This window comes from Triticum aestivum, chromosome 1D (genome assembly GCF_018294505.1).
Source record: "Triticum aestivum cultivar Chinese Spring chromosome 1D, IWGSC CS RefSeq v2.1, whole genome shotgun sequence".
NCBI classification, from domain to species: domain Eukaryota; kingdom Viridiplantae; phylum Streptophyta; class Magnoliopsida; order Poales; family Poaceae; genus Triticum; species Triticum aestivum.
This window is the reverse complement of record NC_057796.1, coordinates 17,308,038-17,314,669: the sequence shown is the minus strand read 5'-3', so window position 1 is coordinate 17,314,669 and position 6,632 is coordinate 17,308,038.

Genomic DNA, 6,632 nt, shown 5'->3' with positions numbered 1-6,632 from the left:
CTATTTATGTGTTCTTTCACATAAACAAGCCCGTGCAACGCACGGGTTGACGACTAGTATTCATAATCTGTTATGGCAATACAAAGGATAACAACACTAACAAATATTACAGTTAGATCTGTGGACCACCTAGCGATGACTACAAGCACGGAAGCGAGCCAAAAGTGCGCTACCATCAAAGCCCCTTCATAACCGAAGCCGAGCAAACCATCTTGTAGTATACAGTTGAGAAGTCGCCATGCTAAGACACCAAAGGTCCAACACATCGGAACAACAACCGTCGTTGATGAAGAGAACCATAGATCAAAAGAATCAATGTAAACGCCCGAACGAAGACGATGGTCTGCCGAATCTAGATTTATCCTTCACCAGAAACGAACGAAGACCGGATCCAACCAAGTCGCCGGAAGTCCAGCACCGACCTATCGTGAGGTTGGGGGGTGCTTCGATGCATTTTGCAAAGGATCATTGTGAGAATCATACCTCAGAAAGAGGCGAGGGGTTGCACTCATCCACTCAGCCTGGTAAATTGACACCAAAAAGTATCATGGTGCGAACAGAGCTGAGATGCAAAACGACGCAGAGTTTGTAGTCGATCGGGAGCGTTGCAATTTCTGGTGAGCGACCGTCACTAACGCGTTGGAGTTAGCGGGTCATGGGACGTGACACCACCCAGATTATTTTATCAACTGGTTAGTACTAATGCACCACTACGAAAGCAGGATAAGCAAGTTCCAGAGATATTTTTCTCCAAGTGGTTCGTGACAGTACAGGATAAGCAAGTTCCAAGAATATTTTGGCTTCCTCATGTTTCGTCACACGAAGCACTAGGAGGTCAGATCGCCCGACGTGAACACGGTTCCAGCCCGTGCCGTGTGATGTGAGATGTACCATGTCCTCCTGGTCTGGTCAAATGAAAGCTACAGCCATCGCTTGTCTGCTTGTGTACACAGAGGAAACGTGACCCATGACCCCCCTATCCTTTAAATGTTCACAGTTCCATACCCACGCCAACACCTTGCTCTCTTTCATGCAGCAGGTCCTGTTCATAGATTTGTTTTGCCACTTCAGGGCTCGTAAAATTGCTTCTAGCAAAGTAGTAAGATCTCTTGGATCTCTAGCGGTCTTGTTGCATAAGCTTCTAACTATTTGGATCGACAAAAGGTTTTCTAAAAGGATGGAGCAGACCGGATTTTATAGCAGGGACGGCCCCCTTAGTTAGGTGTGAAATGGTTTGAAATGTAGGAACATTTACAGCCGAACTTGTCAAATCCGACCCCTCAAACGCCCGTGAACGCGTCAGGGCGCGTCTACGGACACTTACTGGTCATGTCTCAAATATTTGATTATACAACCGGACACGTTAAGGATGTTGGTTCGGTCGACGACAAGGTAGAGTAGGGCATGGGATATGAGCCGGCTCACGGCACTCAAGGCATCGCCGTCTTCCATGCCATACTCTTCCTTGTCAGAGTCCAGAACCCAAAACGGTGCCGGTGGACGTCAGATCGATGATGGATCCGAGCCGGCAACATTTACCACGACGAGGTTGTGCCGCCCGAATTGCTGCAGCATACGGGGCGCCGGAGAATGTGACTCTACCTCGCCGACATCCACCGCCGTGAGGGCTGCTGTCGCCTCCCGCGCCCGTTGCCTCGCACGACGGGCACGCCAAATCATGTCTGCACCGGACGACGCCCATGGTGCGTCCATGGCCTCGGCACGCCAACGGAGGGGTTTCGCGTCCGCCGTCGCGTTCGGACGCCAAACAGACTGCACCGCCTCTGGTGAGGCATTGACGACACACCTAGCGCCGGATCCATGCGCCATTTGGACGGACACAATGGATTCCCGACGGAAGGAGTCCAAGCACTGCCTCGCACGGGCCTCCTCCCAGAAGCAGCGGGGCCGCGTGGAATGAGCTTGGGTCAACGGATCTGGAGGTGAAGGACTCGGATCCGCTGCTCGCCATGCTAGAGACAGGTGGAGATCGCTGAACAGGAACTTGGGTGGCAGAGGGGAGTGGAGTGAAGTGGTTAGGGTTTGGTTCGGTGAGCGGATGGGGAGGAATATATGTGGGGTCGGGTGGGCCAGCATGGGCCGGGGCGGAAGTTGCGGACGTGCACGAGCGCCCCCATATCCATCCCATATTTGGGCTGGATATGAGAGGTGCTGGTCAACCCGGGCGTCCCCATATACGCCCCATATTTGGGCTGAATATGAGAGGTGCCGGGCAACCGGGCGTTTGAGGCCCGTTTAAGGCGTCCGTCTGAGTCGAATTTTTGTGACTGGGCCTTGCCCGGACGTTTGAGGCGGGTCTGGGTGCCCGGTTGTAGATGCTAATAGCAAGTACAATAGTGGGCTATAAGCCCACTTACATGGCACATATGTGATTGAGACAAGAAAAAAAAGGATGGACTCTAAGAGCATGGTTAATAATGTAGTCAACTGTTTACTATATGATGTTGGCATATCATATATAGTTATCAGTTATAGTCACTCATACAACAATGTTAGCTATAAAAGTAATATTTATTTCACTTTCTTTTTATCTTTTTCTTCATATTTATTACATTTGCATATATAGCTATAATCTTGCATGAGAGCTCACTCCCACCATTTTCCATGTCTCTCTCCTCCATATAGGCAAAAGTATCATGTAAGCGGACTATAAGCCCATTATTGTATATGCTCTAATGCAAGAGCCAGCCTCTACGCATGCTCCTAAGTAAAAATATTTAATGGGAGGAAAGAGGTAGAGAGAAAGTTAAAAAAAAAGTTATAAACGTATAGCCAATCTTATGACCAACCCTATTGTAGGAATCTCTACCTAATAATAAAGCACGTAGGGTTTCTGCTCGTCCGTCGCACCGTTTTGCAAAAAAGCCCCTGCGTTTTCATGAAATCAACCCGCAGTCCGGATTTAAGTCATACCGAACCGTTATTTTACAGTTTTTCGAAAAAAACCCCTGACTTTTTAGGTATTTCATCTGCGAATCATACTTAAGTCAAACAAATGCTTTTCTAAACCATCCATATCTTTTAAACAACCGTAACTCCGATTTAAACATGTTATATATGAAATTTGATTAGAAAAATATGTAGAATATGAATATAAGATTATTTTAACCTGTTAAGTATTTATAAATATTATTTTGGAAGATATTTAAGTCAAACAAATGGTTTTCTAAATTATACGTATCTTTTAAACCGTAACTCCGATTTTAACATGTTATATATGAAATTTGATTAGAAAAATGTGTGAAATCTGAATATGATGTTAACTTTACCTGTTAAATATTTTTTAGATATTGTTTTGGAAGCAAACTTATAACTATAGCGCATGATCCATTTTTCTTTCGTACAGATTTCTCATCGCGAGTGTGAGAGAAAGCGAGAGAGAGAGAGGGAGAGGGAGGAGAGAGGGAGAGAGAGAGGTAGAGGGAGGAGAGAGGGAGAGAGAGACGTCTTAGGATTAACCACATTCAAACACGTTTTGGTTTGTGTGAACACTAAGGCCATCGCCGGCGATGGTGAGAAGAAGGATAAGCGGCAACACGAATATGACCCGTCGCTTAAATAAAGGAGATGGGCCTATTGTGGTCTTGAGTGATGGTTGTTCAGTTAAGAGTGTGTTGTGTTTTTCTCCTGTTGCAACGCACGGACTCTTTTGCTAGTAATTAATAATGTTAACTCTTGTTGACATAACATCTCTATATAGACAACAGCTTGCTATACTATTATCCATGCTCTAATCAGCTTGGCATGGATTCCTTAGGAAATAAGCGGTCAACTTTGAAAGTTGTTGGAGAGCTTCTTGAAAATTCGCGAAACCTTAACCGCCTGAATATCATACACAGTAACATGACATGAAAAGGTAAAAATAGACCGAGCTAACCATATCAGGAGTTCTCAAATAAGGCTAGCAAGTGCAATATACGGAAAAGCATGCTGCGCCATAGATGTATGCTGCAACCTTGCTGACTGCGAGCCCTATTCTCCTCTCTCAAAGAGCGGTGAAGAGCTGGTCATCTCCAACTATTACACTTGCAGGAATGGGCCTGATGGAAAAAAGAAGCTGCTGCTGCGAACTCTGATGAAAGTGGTCGGTGTGGACTGTATAGCTAGGGGGGAAGCATTCCTGGTTAGTGGCACAGTGAGGTGAGAACCGAACCCAACAGTGGTCGTTCCTCCTCGAGTATTTCCCCATACCATCACGGCCAGCTACCCATACCGCCGGCGCCATACATTTCCATTCTCCTGTCCAACATGGAGTGGAATCACACGTCGGTATGGCAGCACGATGCTTGTAGGGAGCGAGGGGCTGCCTTTGCTCAAATCTGGATCCTATCCGGGGGAGTTGAGTGCCAGTTATCTCTTCTTCCAATATTTTTCAAGAAAAAATTAATCTATTCATAATCTGTCATGTCATGTAGTACAAAGATCAGCAGAGGTAACAAAAATTATAACCTGGCCCATGAACCACCTGAGGATGACTACAAGCACTGGGACGAGTCGAAAGCACGCCGTTGTGGTCGCCTCTCCCTCACTGTAGCCGGGAAAACTTTATCGTAGTAGACAGTCGAGAAGTTGTCATGCCAATGCATTAGAGGATCTGCGCAATAAAACAGCAACTGTCACCGACAATAAAAAAACCAATAGATCGTAATGATCATGACCAACATGTAAACAAACAAACAAAGGCTATGGTCTGTCAAATCAAGATAGATCCACCGAAGAAGAACAAAGACTTGATCCAACCAGATTCACCAAAGATCAACACCGACATATTGTGAAGTTGGCGAGTGTTTCGATGCATTTTGTAATGGTTCATTGTGAAAATCATACTCCCGCCTCCTTCCCTAAGAAAAGCCTAGGGTTCCTCTGCCTCCTGCCGGTGCCGCCGCCAATCCGCCTCGTCTCCGTCGCCTTAGGGCCATGGCGGCGCGGTGGATCCCGGTCCTTTCCGACGGGAGGGCTCTGTTTTTATATGTTCATTCGAGTTTTGTTAGGGTTTTTGTTCTGCTCGAGAAGGTGAGACGGTGGCGGCTCCCTGAAGATGAAATAAGGTTCTCCCGCCTCACCCCACGTCCCGATGGTGTGTCTACCATCGTCGGTGGGCGTGTGGAGCTGTGTCTCCGACAGATCTGTTTTTGGTGGATTTGCTCGGGTCAGGTCGTAGTTCGTCTACGTTCGTGTGTTTTCAGGTTGGATCCTTCCGATCTAGACTACTTTTCATCGACGGCGGTTGTCGTTCTGCTGCGCTGGTCCTATGGGGCCTTAGCACAACGACTTCCTGACTGTCTACTACGACAAATTTTGCCCGACTCTAGCAAAGGAGGGGTGATAACAACGGTGCGTCTTTGGCTCGCTTCAGTGCTAGTAGTCGTCGCTAGGTGATCTACGAATCCTGAATGTATTTTTTTTATTTATGGTGTTCGTTGTACTGTCATGATTGAATATGGATAGCTTGAAAGTTTGCTTAAAAAAAGGTGAGGGCACTCAAAGGTAAATGGACACATGGCCGAGGGTTACCCTCCTTTTCGAGAAAAAAAAGGTAAATAGACACCAAAAGGTATGATGGCGCCAGTGGAGCATAGATGAAAAACGACGCAGAGTTGCAATGTCCCGTCACTAACGCGTTGGAGTTAGCAACAAACTAACCCACCTCAGACTCGCAAACAAAAAAATTAACACACCTCAGAAAGATGGGCAGACTTCATCTTTTGTCGGGTCATGAGACGTGACGCCACCCCACATATTTTTCTCCAGGTGGTTAGGACTAATACACCGCTACGAAAGTATGATAAGCAAATTCCAGGGATATTTTTCTCCAAGTGGTTAGGATGGTCGTAATGATAGTATCATAGCTAACTAGCATCATGCATGCCAACTAGATAATTATGATGAGGTGTCATAGAATTAAATAAAAAAAAGAGCATTGAGTATCATATCATGATACCGTATCGGAATAAATGTAATGCTAATATGTATCATGCATAGCAATAAATAACATACTATATGATAATAATATATGATATTATTATATGATACTACGCATTACGAAGATAGTGTCATATACTAGTATGATATGCATATGTATGATACTAATATATGATACTCCTCGTTACAACCAACCTTTTGCATAGTGCAGGCTCGCCACAATAAAATTACAGGATAATAAAGCAAGTTCCAAAGATATTTTTGCCTCCTCGTGCTCCGTCACACGAAGCACTAGGAGGTCAGATCCCCTGACGTAGGTGGACACGTTTACAGCCCGTGCCGTGTGACGGCCCGGTCAAATGAAAGCTGCTTGTCTCCTTGCGCATACAGGAAACACGACCACTCTCCTTTGAAATTTCACTACGCTACGGTCCACACCAACAGCTCGCTCTCTTTCATGCAGCAGGTCCTGCTCATAGATATTTTTTGCCACTTCAAGACTTGTAAAATTGCATAGAAAAAAATCCATTTTACTACTCTGAACAAAGTTGATGGTTCACATCACCCCTGATCTATTTTCTGCCCCTTTCACCCCTATCAAACCCATACCAGACAAAAAAAAAACCCTTGATGGTTTGTCTCGACCTGGAGCTGACATGGCGGTGGACAAGGGTGGCTTTTTACCGGCT